The sequence below is a fragment of the Strigops habroptila genome, chromosome 13 (assembly GCF_004027225.2).
Source record: "Strigops habroptila isolate Jane chromosome 13, bStrHab1.2.pri, whole genome shotgun sequence".
Classification (NCBI taxonomy): Eukaryota; Metazoa; Chordata; class Aves; order Psittaciformes; family Psittacidae; genus Strigops; species Strigops habroptila.
This window is the reverse complement of record NC_044289.2, coordinates 9,117,882-9,129,685: the sequence shown is the minus strand read 5'-3', so window position 1 is coordinate 9,129,685 and position 11,804 is coordinate 9,117,882. Positions and strand designations below refer to the sequence as shown.

The window sequence follows — 11,804 nt, the reverse complement described above, 5'->3', positions numbered from 1 at the left end:
CTTTACACGTGAATTGTGGGAGCAAGTAACTGTCTAGTATTGTGGCTGAAAGTTTTGATGTATCGGTTACTTTGAATAAATCAGATGAAAAAAAACGAGGAACAAAATGTGAAGGGTTGCAGGCACACTGCAAGGTCAGACAGTGAAACAACAAACAATTTGGTGTAGGTTTGGGGAAAAAAATCTGTTAATTTTGCATAGGTGGTGATGAATGCCAGGCAGACTTGCCTCTCAGGAGCCTGTCCTGAGCTATGGTAGTTCACTGAACACATCACCCCTGTAGCTGCTAGCATAAAATACCAAACTATGTTAGGAAAGAAGTAAAGGACAAAATTGATTGCATATTGTTACTATATTAAACCATGGTCCAGCAATGCTTTTAATATAGTGTGCAGTTCTAATTGCCTATTTTCAAAAAGGATACAGACTGGAAAAAGCCATCTGCATTATAGCATGCTTTTAGTGTAACAAACCTGGGTAGAAGAGAGCTGATCAGCCTGAAAAAGCTTGTAAAAAGCAATAAAGCTGTGTAAAGTTTTGTGTGATGAAATTAAATATCAACGGATGGATTGAAAAAGTGCAGTTGAATATAATTTCCACTTACCAGCTTTATTTGATTCACAGTGAATTTTAGCTCCCTGAGAAGTAATTTTTAAGGAGGTCAAAATATATATTGAACCTAGAGAGCACTGTTTCATGTAGGGCATAGTTCCATGGCATTAGTCTGGTGTTGTCTCAAGCTCTGCACATGCATCTCCTCCAGTGTGCTTTGCCTTGGGACTGACACCGAGGCTCTTTGCAGCAAGAGCACAGACTATTTAGCTGTGTCATTAATAGCCATTAATGTTTCTGAGCCTTCCAACAAGCTTCTGTGTATGAGAGAATTTGTCCTAAGTAAAATCTGGTAAGAATCCAGGGGGTGGGTTATTGCAGGGATCAAAGACCAAAGGAGAACATGTCCTCAGGATATTGGAAGCTTGAACAGGGTGCTTTAGGTTGGACAAGAGCTGAAAGAGTCAACTGCTGCTAGTATTGACCTGGACTGAATCTGCAGTGGAGGGACAGCGCAGAAGCTAGTCTGGGATGCTGTAAGGGAGTGAGACTGAAATGCATATTCATGCAGGTCAGCAACACTAGTTCTATAAATCATTGCAATAGCTACCCGTAATTTTCCTAACTACTTGTAAAAAAAGAGTGTAACTTTCCCTACTGCTGCCACCTTGAGGAAGGAATGCAACTGTTAAATACCATGCAATAACATCTGCCTTTTTAAATGCCAGCAGTATGTAAGAGCTGATCACCTTGAGAAAAGTTAACAAGGTGTTAAGACAGTTATTTTGTGAAATTGAAAGTTCATCTGTGCTTGCAGATACAAAGACTTTCTGGGATTTTCATATGTGATCAATTGAAATTGATGAATTGGAATCATATACTAACAGGAGAAAGATTCAGCCTAGTGCTAAATACCCCTTTGAAGCTTTCTTGTTGTCTTAAAACTATCTGTGATGTTCTAGTTTCAGACTTTCCTGAATGACTTCTGATGAACGTGTGTTCCTTTCAATACAACTATCAGTATTCAGATACTATTTATTATGTGGTAATGCTAGAGAGGAATAATCAGCTTCAAGGTAGCTTCACAAATGGCTTCCAATACTAGCATGAGGAAAAATGTGTTGGATGGTAACAATATTGTTCTTGGATGCTGTAGAAGTATGCAAGAAATGGTACAGCTGGTTCTTGGAGAGGTGAGATTGTAGCTAAGATTTAAGAATTCAGACTCCTTGTGCAGCTATGATAGATCATTTGTGTACTTTACCTCTCAAATACAAGACAAATTTGTCTCTGAGGCCTTCATGTAGTATACTTGATTTTAGAAGTGCTTTGGAAATATGAAGCGCAAAGCAATTCGAAGTAGCATGGTGCTGTTTAACCATAGACTTCTTCTTATACAGCAGTTCAGAAGTGTTGCTAGTAACATACCATTTCCTGTCCTTACAATTAACATTCCTTTCTGCCTGAACTACAGTTTTACCTGATAGTGTAAGGAAATACTTTGCATTTCATCAGTGCAAAAGACTTGTATCAGGCTCTGTGATATTAGGTTGAAGGGAGTATATAAGAGCATATTTATTGCTTTCCACAGGAGAACATGGTTCTTTGTAGTGCAGTGACTTCTTCAGAATGCTTTCTCTTGAGCACCTGGTAATGCCTACTTACTGATATGGCTTTCTTATTTTGTAGTCACAGCTGCGATGGCAATGCTCAGAAACAAGGAACAGAGTTTGAGGGACAGATGAAGAGAACAGGTGATTTGGAAAGAGCTAGAGAAGGTAGGGACATCAACCAGTGCAGGGGTTCCTGCTTGCATAAAACCCATTATATTGGTGTGGCTACAAGAGATAAACTGATGTGTATCATAATCTGGCATGCTAAATCAGTTCTGAAAACAAGTGGCCTGGTTATTCACAAATGCCAGACAAAATGGAGATAAGAGTGTAAAGTAGGAAGCAAATGGAGATAGGCTGATGAAGGAGGTGAGAGCCCAGGTGCATTGCAGAAAGGAATACTTCATTTTGCAATAGCCAGAAGTTTGTCTATTAAGCTGGTCAAATAAAAGATACTATCTCTGCCTGCAAGCCTAGACCCTTATCGTTGTAACAATAACCTCTAGGAACAAAAAGGATATTCCTGGCTATTCCTGTTGTGAAACATTGGAATTCCTGCAAGGCCTTTCCTTTTTTATTTTTCCCTTTTCACTGCTTTGCTGCTGTTCTGGATATTATGGACCCCGTAAAACAAAAAGGGGGGTTCTCATTTTTCTGTTGGAGGGTGCAAAGGATTTGAAATGCTGAGGGGAAAGTATTGAATATATAAACACAGATTTCTCTGAGTTTCTGAATGCTACATAAACACTTGGACTTGTAATCCAGAAATTTTAAATCCTAATAGCTTAACCCCCTGAGTAACCTTGTTCTTAAGTCTGCCCTTCATGCTCTTGCTATCCTGTGCTGCAAAATGAGAAACTGAGATATAGCTGCAAACTCGTGAATCAATGAGCTAAAACTTGATTTTAAAAACTACTTGCAGAAGCTAATTTGAGTGTTGTGTTAAAAATGGGATGCTGTTAACTCTCTCTCAAAAATACTGCAGGTGGTTAGTAACTGAGTCTGTATAATATAGAAAACCTTTGATGTTTGAGTCATCCTGCAAAGTTAGTATCCTGAAAAAATGAAGTAATTCAACATGTGGCTTTCCTTGTATTTTGGCTGTGCTTTATATTGATAAACTGTTAGGATAGTGAAGATAGAAGGGTTATCCTAACCTTACAGCTGAGACGCAGAGGTCACAAAGCCGTTTGGTCATGGAAACAGAAATACAAAGCATGATTTGTTCTTTTTAGCGCTGTTTCCTCTTGAGAGGTTTCCTCTATGATAAATAATTCATGTCAGTGCTAAAGCCCATGTGGATGGCACAGTCTGTATGAAATAATCAGGAGGAATTGAAGTCAGTGTTATACTTTTAAAGCACCTAGAGTATTCCCTTGGCTTGTGTTTCTTCTAAACGTACCTCTTCATGCTCTTCCTCCTAGGATAGATAACATAGGTTTGTAACAGTTAATCTGTGATACAGCACAAGTTAGGATTATTTCATCCTGATCTGTTAAGGCTTCCCAAATACACGTGCCAAATCTCACTGAAGTTTTATCAGGTGCATCTTTCCGTGACAGAAACGTGTCTTTCAAAGGTACAGAATGCAAACCCTTGGGGTCTGCAGCATAGAAATGGTACCTGGGTGGCTGAGCAGAGAACGGGCCTGTTGTTAACTCCACCAGTACAAAGCAAGAAGCTGCCGGGACCTGGAGAATGTAAATTGAAATGTGCTGTAAAGTGCCCAGAGATGCAGTGTGTTTCTCCTCTCTGCAGTGCTGGTCAGTGGAAGATCAGGCTTTGCAAATACCTTATGATTTTTCAGATGTTTTTAGTCACCACAAATGTAGCATAAAAGGATCTGACTGGTGCTGCTGTCGGGGTGACTTAGACCACGTTCAGTCCACTCCGTCCCTACTCTTGAGAAAAGATTTGGGGAAACCTTGTAACCCATTAGCTTTTTCTTCTGTTGTTTCAAGTACCTCCTCAAGCCTCCATCACTGCTTTGATCACAGCAAACCACAGACTATAAATCTGGCATTTTCTTATGAATGCTAAACTGAATTTAAATTTCTGCCATTATTCAGCAATAATTTGGTCTTATCCAAAGCCTAGAAGAGCTCTGGATGATGGTGCAGGCCTGTTGTGGCCTTCTGCTCTGCAAGCACTCACAAGTAGTTTTATATAGTATGAAATTCTAAAATTAGATGATGTCACAAAGGAATTAGTGGGAACGACTGCATATTGCAGCACTGAGAACTGTGTTGGTACTGAGAAAGCCTCCCCTGTCTCATGGACTGATCAACAGTTACCAAGCAGGTCCTGTTTCCTGCTTGGAGGAGGAAGAACAACTAACACAGAACAGATGGCAGGTTTTTGTCTCTAACTGCTGTCTTGATCATCTGTCCTTCCCTAAAATGTCACTTCGGTTTAAGAGTGCATTTTAAAGGAGCCTAATGGAAGGAAGAGTGTCTTCTGCAGTGGAGAAGCATCCAGAAGGGCTGAGAAGAGTCTCTCAATTTCTGCAGTTTCCACCTGGAGTCTTGTTGCTCCATCCTCAGGGAGGACAGGATGCTTTTGTGACTTAGCACTGCCTTAGTTCTGCTCTGCCTAATGCAAAACTGAATGTCTCTAACCTCAGGTCATGTAAATACCTTGCAAACGGGGCGCAGAGAATCCTGAGCACTTACAGCTGCATTTGCAGCTGCAGCCTTTAATTTCCCAGCGATTCCAAGCCAGACGCTGGCTCTGGTGCACGGTCGCTGCCTGTCAGAGCGCAGCGCTGTCACCACCTCGGGTTGCGGTCCCGCCTGTCGCCGCTCGGTGGCGCGCACGGCCCGCGGGGAGCGCTGAGGGAAGCCCCGGCGGAGGCAGTGCCCGGGCGGGCGGAGGGAGGAGGAGGAGGCGCGGCCGGGGGCGGAGCGGCCGCTGCCATGGGCTCAGCCGGGGACCGGCGGGGTGATGCTGCGGCCGGAGGAGCCCCCGCTGCCGGCGGCTGAGGAGAGCAGAGCGGAGTGCGGCGGCTCGCCCGCTGCCTGACCCCGCCGCCCGGGGAAGAGGTAGGCTCGGAGCAGGGCGAGTGGGGAGCGCTGAGCAGGGGCTGCCCGGCGCGGGGGCGGGCTCAGCGGCACCCCTCGGGGCGGGGAGGCTGCAGGGGCGGCCGGCGGGCTCCGCTCGACCCCGGGGCAGGGGCCGGCTCAGCCCCCGGGCCGCGGCTCCCAGCGCAGGGCACGGCCGCCGTGGGGCTGTCACCCCTGCTGCGCGGCCCCACCGCAGGTCGGAGGCTGCTGGGGGTCACTTGCCCGGGTGGATGCACCAGCAGCCCTCGGGCTCGCCTTGCCCCCGAGCCGCGGAGCTCCTGCCCCTCTGCCCCGGGCCATCCGGGCAGGGCTGTGCGAGGGGCTCCGTCCTGCCCGGCTCCGCTGCTCCCGGGGCTTGACTTGTCCGCGGAGGGCGCGGGGTGTTCTGGTTGAGGAGGGCCTCGACTTCGGGTCTCCCGTGTGTGGGATGCGGTGTTGGATAAAGTTGAGCTGCTGCCGAGCTCCTGAAGAGCTGAGTAAGCGTTTCTATGCTCTTTTGTAAGTGACTATGGCTGCGGCTGCTACTCTGTTACTTGTCTCTCGTGGAAACCAAGCCTGCTGGTGACTGTAAGGTCAGAGCACTGGTGTGGTTAAGTGGAGTGATGCTTAGTTTGAGGGTCCTAGGTGCAGTTAGTTACGAGATGCTGGCTGTTTAGCTCCATGAGGATGGTGACAGCAGTGATCTTGCAGACTGTCACCATCCTGGTAATGGATAGGGGACGCTTGAGATCCCTGAAGGCAAAGAGGGAGGTTTTGAAGTTGCACTCTGTAGGCTCAGACACTCCCCCACCCCCAAAAAAGAGAGGAAGGCTACAAAACCGGAGTAGAGAGCGCTTGGGGGTATCCTCCTGCCTGACCTGTAGGTAGCTGCTATCCCACTGAGCCTGCTGGTGGTGGAAAGTGAATAACATTCTCTTCGGGCAGATCATTTAAAATCTTGTCAAGATAAAAGACACTCCTAAATCAGTCCTTAAAACAGCTTCCCCTCACCCCCTCCCTTCATTTTGGCACTTAAATGCTGGTAAGATTTATTTTTGTCTCCAAGAAGAAGAAGAAGAAAAAAAAAATCAGAAACTCTTGTTCAGTTTCACTATTCAGAGACTTTGTTTCCTATGCCTCTCCCTTGATACCATCACAACATCGATTTCACCTCTCCATATGTGGTTGTCTGTGATTTGCAGTAAGTCAGACAGGTCCAGATCTTGGGATCTTTATTTTGGTTTTCTGTTCAGCATTTCCAAGGAGATGATATAACACTTAGTCCACGATACCCACATAATTTTCATGTGGTAAAACCACTGACAGCTCTTGTCTCACTTCTGGATTAAGATCTGTTTTATTAGTCACACATCTATACAGGGCCAGAAACAAGTAACAATTACAAAAATGAGTATTTAAGCTTGATTAAGATGACAGGGCACAGTGAAATACTTAGCAGAGAATAAGTTTCATTAAAGTATTAGTTCATGTTAGCTAGATTCTGTTGGGTTTATCAACTGCCACTCATACTAGTGTTTAATAAGAAATAAAGAAGACATGCCAATTAGTAAAACAAGATTCCTGTATGGCAGGCTATGTATTGCTGTAACCGAGTCCTAAGCCTGTTAGTTCTTACAAGGAAGACAGAAACAATTTGTGTCCTTTGCTACTTGCAAGTCATTCTGTTCCCGTCAGGCATCTTCAGCTGAAAATAAACGCCTGTTTTAATACTGTTCTCTCTTGATTCTCCCACATATTGGTAGCTGGCTCAAAGCAGTGATGTCGTTTAGGTATCTTCCTACTTGGGGATCAATCACACCTTTTGTGGAAGCATCTTCTTAAGCACCTCTTACTGTGGGCCTTGCCTTGCTGGCTCAGCTCTGTCACATACCCGTGCTGTCGAAATGAGGGCTTTCAGCTCCTTCTCACAAAGAGTTGCCTTAGTTTTCCATTTTTAATATTCCTCTAGCATGTAATTCCTCATTTTCATCCTGCTTTTTAATTTTGTGTAGCAATTGTAGCAAATGAGACTACGATCACAATGAATGCAAAATAAGGTATTTGTATAGGCCAGTAGAAGATTTTGCTAAGTGGAAGCTTTCAAGCATATTCTGCATGATGTATTATTCTGCCTGATTTAAATGTACCCTGTAAATAGCTGTGAAACTCTTTAGTTTTACTATTTAAATCCTTGCCATTCTGCTCTTTTTGTTTCCCCTTATACACTGCTTATTTTCCCTTTGTAGGGGTTTTTTCAGTGTTCTGAAGCTGGCATGGGAGGACATCATACTGAAGAACCTGTTAATTTTCAGCAATACCGAAATGTTCCTGCTGGAGTCTTTAATGTTATAAAGAGCTCTGTGGTTTTCTGCTTTGGCTATTTTTAAAGTTTTCTATGCCTACCTTTCCATCTTAATGACATGCCAGGAGAGCACTTCACATTCCAACAAAGGCAATGAACTTTTTGAGTGCAAGCAGGTGGCTTTTGGAAAACTTTGTAGAAGAGATTTAGTGCTGAATTTTCTTCTTTTCATGTTCCTTAATGCAGTGTGATAAGTTAGAACACTGTACTCATATTCTGTGGGCCTGAACAGCTGACAATATAAAATACCTGACCCAAAACTTTTTCTCAAGGAGCAAGGTCAGTACCTAAAAAAACAGGAAATCCTTGGGAAAAGCAAGTACATTGTTATAAGGTTGAATAATACCTTATTATTTGCCTTATTTATATATAAATATATGTAATAATAATACCTTATTTGCCTCCGCATAACTCTGAGGCAAAATGGAAGGAGATATGAGGGGAGTTATAAAAGCTTAGCTTATCTCAGGCTTGGAGTAAGGAGGGAGGAGTTTGCTGTAGAGAAACACAGACATTTAAAGGGAAGTGGTGAGAAAGAGACATTACTATGTGTACAGCATATACTACATAAGAGAAAGTCTGAAAGGAAAGCTAACCTCAAGCTAGACTGCTCTTTTTTTCCCCTCTAAGTTACAAAATGAAGTGATGATTTTAATTGTATTTTGTTTTCCTTCCATAAATAAACAGGAGAATCAACAGTGGCTATGTGGGAACATTAAAATGCCATCTGGAAGTGGTGCTGTTGTGCCTTCGGCTAAAGTTTTCATGATAAGTTAACACTGCTTTCGAAAGATTCAGCGTCTCTTCTTCTCGCTACCTGTTGTCTTTGTTAGTGCTAGCCTTAACATGGCTGTGTGAGGAATTGAGTCAAAGAACTGATCTGAGCTAAAATGACATGGCAAAGATATTAATGGTTGGGTTTTGACCCAGAACAATTTCCTGATTCATTCCACTGTGCCTGTCCTCTCATGTACGAAGGGTTGGCTTTAGGGTGTGAGTGGTGGAAAAGGGTAGGCTACTTCTACTGCCAATGCCAGCTTATAGAATATTAAGGTGATTGTGAAATTACAGTCTTAACCAAGAAACACTTCTTACCCCGTATTTTCATCATATCTTTGAAACATGTTCGGTGGGTTTTATTTCAGATCTTAATGTTAAATATACAGTGAGTTCTATAATCACCTGGAAGGAGCTTCTATGGTCTGTTTAGTAAGTACCTAATTCCAGATGATGGTAAATATATTGTTGGTACTGCAATTTGCAACAGGCCCCTCTTAACCATTTCAGAAGGTTTCTTAAATACATTGAGCATTTAAATGTTGTTCTTCTCTTTTACCATTCATATGGAACTGCTAAGTATTTGCAGTTGAGTCCTTTTTAAACATGGTATTTTGGCTTTTTATGCCTAGTGTGCTTTTCTAGTAGCGTGTCTTCAAGAAATGGTGTGAAGTGGTTTGTTTGCATCTATTTTCTATTGTTTCTTACTATTGTTGTCTTCTGTTACATGTCAGGCTATGTAACGCTCTTTAGTTCAGGACTGTGGATCTGTTTTGAATTAACTTATTCTCAGTGGTGTCAATAAACTTTGCTTCTGTCCCCTAACACATGCTACTCAATGTTTGAATCTTTATGAACATGATGAATACAAGATGCTCGTGGTAAGTATTAGAAGGGCCGGTAATGTCAGCAAGCTACCTGCCTGAAGTGTGTCTGCAACCTCAGGCAGAGCAGGGCAGCCGTGCACCTAATGCAGCTTCGTTAAATGGACATTTCTTTAATGCATCATCTGCCAAATTAGTGGAACTGACACCTGCTGTACAGCCACGCATTTAATGATTGCTCTCATTGAAGGGCCTTTTCCAAGCTGTAAGTTTGATATTACTAAAATAAAGTTAACCAGGGGAAGTTCAGGTTAGATTTAAGGAAGAAGTTCTTTACTGTGAGGGTGGTGAGGCACTGGAATGGGTTGCCCAAGGAAGTTGTGAATGCTCCATCCCTGGCAGTGTTCAAGACCAGGTTGGACAGAGCCTTGGGAGACATGGTCTAGGGTGAGGTGTCCCTGCCCATGGCAGGGGGTTGCAATTGGATTATTTTACGGTCCTTTCCAACCCGAACCATTCTGTGACTCTATGATATCAGTTTGGGACTGTCTCTTGATGCCAACTGCACTAGGCCTGAACACGTGGCTGTGTCAGTGTTCAGGCCTGTGAAGCTGACTGCACAGGCTTGCCAAGAAATGTCAGGAGTTTGGTAGGATTGTTTGAAAAGAATGCATTTTCCTGTTGTTTAGCAGTGATCTTTCCACAGTTAGCCTGTGTGCAGTGGGGAGGAAGAGTGCTCTTTCCTTCTGAGGACGAACTGGATGTGGAAATTCTGTTCCCGTGTTAGCACCACTGCCATTTTGGTGTCAGTGCAGAAGCTTCTTCCAGGAACACCTCCATACCCGAAATTGTTCCCGCAAATCCATTCTGTTGCTGATGTTGGCTGCAAACAGGTCTCCAGAGGCATAACACCACCTCTTTTGAGCTGGAAAGTTGACCCAGGGTCTGCAGAGAACGTTTGCTCCACTTATGTGGAATAGGTTTTATAAAGTAAAAGAGCAGTTACACGCCAGTGACCATCTTCAGTCCATGCAAAGCACAACCTTTTGTGAACGTGTCTGTGTGCTGCTCTTAATGCTTGCTTCGTCAATAGCCTTGTGTTTTCCATTCTACCACTTGCTGACAAAGTGCATTTGTTTTCTTACCTGTTCTTCCTCTTCCAGCACCCTTTCTTCTGTCTAATACCTTCCCATGACAGCAACTCCCTTTGCCGGGTTGTTCCAGCCAGGAGCTGCACCTGATTTGGGAGCTTTAAGAACGGCAAAACCCACCCCGGAGTTACCCCAACCGTTGGATCGATAACTGCAATTCCAATTTCAGAGGCGACCCCAGTTTCCTTCACTTTATCACCAGGTGAAAGCAGGCGAGGCCCCCGCCTGTGCGGTGCCTGCCTCGCCGCCCGCAGGTGACGGAGCGGGAGGTGAGGATGGCGGAGCCGCTGAGGAGGCCGAGGCAGCGCCGCGGGGCAGCGGCCGCGGTACGTGCCCTGGGGGCGACGGCGGCTCGCGCGCGGGGACGCCATCTTGGCAGCGCGGCCGCCGCGGGGAAGGGCTGCGGGGCGCCGCGCCCGCCAGGTGGCGCTCGGGCGGGTGCAGGTGGGGAGCGGGCGGGCGGCGCCTCATGGCGGCCGGTGTCCCGGGGCGGGCAGCTCTAGAGCGCTTCAACAGCCCGAGCGTGCCGCCACCCGCGTCCCGTGAGGAAACCCGCCGGGAGCGCGGCGGCAGCGGCGCTGTCCTGCGCGGGCAGGCACAGAGGTGTGACGGTCACACCGGGCACAAAGCGAGGCCTGCGCGAGGTGCTGCAGTGGTGTCAGCGAAGAGCCTGCCCTCAGGGTGTGAGAGGTCGGTGCGGGTGCGGTGACTGAGTGCGGGTTAACGGCGGGGTGACCCATGGCTATAAAACATTTTAGCACGCCAATTATCCTCACCTTTGTCACTGCCTAATTGTTTGGATACCCCAGCTACAACGAGAGAGGTGTGTTACTGTTAGGCTTACCTCAGGCTTTCTGGTTAAAGTGCTGTCTGAAGGCTACCTGCTGATGGTGGCCAAATAACAAAAGGGATTTTTGCAGTCAAGTTTTCTTTCCTTCCTCAGGCTAAAACCATAAAATTAGGTAGAGGAGCTGGTAGTGCATTTCAACCCTTTCTGAGTGTTTCATGGAGTATAGTTTAGATACTATGGAGCAAGCTTCCTAGAAGGGCTTCCTCTTGTAATCACTGATGCACAAACCATGTCGCCTTCTGTTAGCACTTACCACAGTGTTTTTCTTCCATCTTCAAGTGTCTCGTACAATGCCTGTTGTGTCACTGGCAACTGCAATGGTTGCTAATTGCATTGAATGCACTTCTAATGGCGAGAAGTGACTAACATCTCCCTGAGCGCTTGTTGCCTATGAGCTATTTTGTTGGATGATTCCTAGGAATTGCAGAGATAAATGGATTGAGACAGGATAAAGTGAAGCAGATAAGAAAATTATGTGGCCAGTGTTTCTTAGGCAGTGGAAAAGCAATTTCCTGGCTTTATTCTTACCAGCTTTAGTGCAAACAAAAGACATCGCTCTGCTGGTCTTTCTGCACATTGTCTTCTATACACAGGACAAATGCCAATATTGCCTCCTAAGCCTCTTTCCATTTTT

The 11,804-nt window shown here is 45.0% G+C and overlaps 2 long non-coding RNA genes across 5 annotated transcripts in view; both read left to right on the top strand.

Moving 5' to 3' along the window:
* The first annotated feature begins 5,050 nt into the window (after positions 1–5,050).
* The window catches only part of LOC115615336, a 39,511-nt gene continuing 32,757 nt past the window's right edge, over positions 5,051–11,804 (top strand). The window contains exons 1-2 of one of the 4 annotated variants that reach the window (XR_003994024.1): positions 5,051–5,206; positions 10,523–10,646. This is a non-coding gene — a long non-coding RNA (uncharacterized LOC115615336). Of the gene's footprint in view, positions 5,207–10,332; positions 10,647–10,741; positions 11,011–11,804 lie in introns of those variants that run through there. The other 3 variants (XR_003994023.1, XR_003994025.1, XR_003994026.2) reach the window with 3 other exon arrangements.
* On the top strand, positions 7,215–9,170 carry LOC115615337. Its single transcript, XR_003994027.1, has 2 exons — positions 7,215–7,847; positions 8,256–9,170. It is a non-coding gene; the product is annotated as an uncharacterized LOC115615337 (long non-coding RNA).